Source organism: Cebus imitator, unplaced genomic scaffold, assembly GCF_001604975.1.
Source record: "Cebus imitator isolate Cc_AM_T3 unplaced genomic scaffold, Cebus_imitator-1.0 Scaffold53, whole genome shotgun sequence".
Classification (NCBI taxonomy): domain Eukaryota; kingdom Metazoa; phylum Chordata; class Mammalia; order Primates; family Cebidae; genus Cebus; species Cebus imitator.
The window spans coordinates 5194586-5195618 of NW_016107368.1; positions in this window are offsets into that span (position 1 = coordinate 5194586).

Consider the following 1033-nt stretch of genomic DNA (forward strand, 5'->3'; position numbering starts at 1 on the left):
TTTTTTGAGACGAAGTCTTGCTCTGTCGCCAGGCTGGAGCACAGTGGGGCAATCTCAGCTCACTGCAACCTCCATCTCCCGGGTTCAAGCTATTCTTCCGCCTCAGCCTCCGGAGTAGCTGGGACTATAGGTGCGTGCCACCACACCCGGCTAATTTTTGCATTTTTAGTAGAGACAGGGTTTCACTATGTTGGCCAGGATGGTCTCAATCTCTTGACCTCGTGATCCGCCCGCCTTAGCATCCCAAAGTGTTATGATTACAGGCTTGAGCCACCGCACCCGGCCATTTTTTTTTTCTCGAGTCGGAGTCTTGCTGTGTCGCCCAGGCTGGAGTGAGGTGGTGCGATTTTGGCTCACTGCAACCTCCGCCTCCCGAGTTCAAACAATTTTGCCTCAGCCTCGGAGTACCTGCGACTACAGGCATGTGCCACCACACCTAGCTAACTTTTGTATTTTTAGTAGAGACTGGGTTTCACCATGTTGGCCAGGCTCGTTTTGAACTCCTGACCTCAGGCTGTCTGCGCACCTCGGCCTCCCAAAGTGCTGGGATTTCAGGTGTGAGCCACCACACTGAGCCAAAACAGGTTTTCTTCAGCACCAATTTAATCTCAGAAGCAGAGGTGAGCAGGGAAGATTGAAATTTAGCCGAAGTTTGGAATTCTATTGAAGTAGATTGAATAATTAAGCCAGTAGTATCGGCTGGGAAAAGTGTGGAGAAATAGACAATCTGGGACACCACTTTGAGCAAGTTGCCTTGATGACACCTCAATGTTTCAGTTTCCCTGTTTGAGCTATGAGAACGTTTCCCCCACTTCTCTGACATTCTGGCATTTTCCAATGATATTAGGCCGGTGGATCACAGTTAAAGGCACATCAACAAGCTCCACCCCCCCCCCACCGCCCTTTTTTTCTGAGACAAGAGTCTTGCTCTATTGCCCAGGCTGGAGTCCAATGTCGTAATCTATGCTCACTGCAAGCTCCGCCTCCTGGGTTCAAGTGATTCTCCTGCCTCACCCTCCCGAGTAGCTAGGAT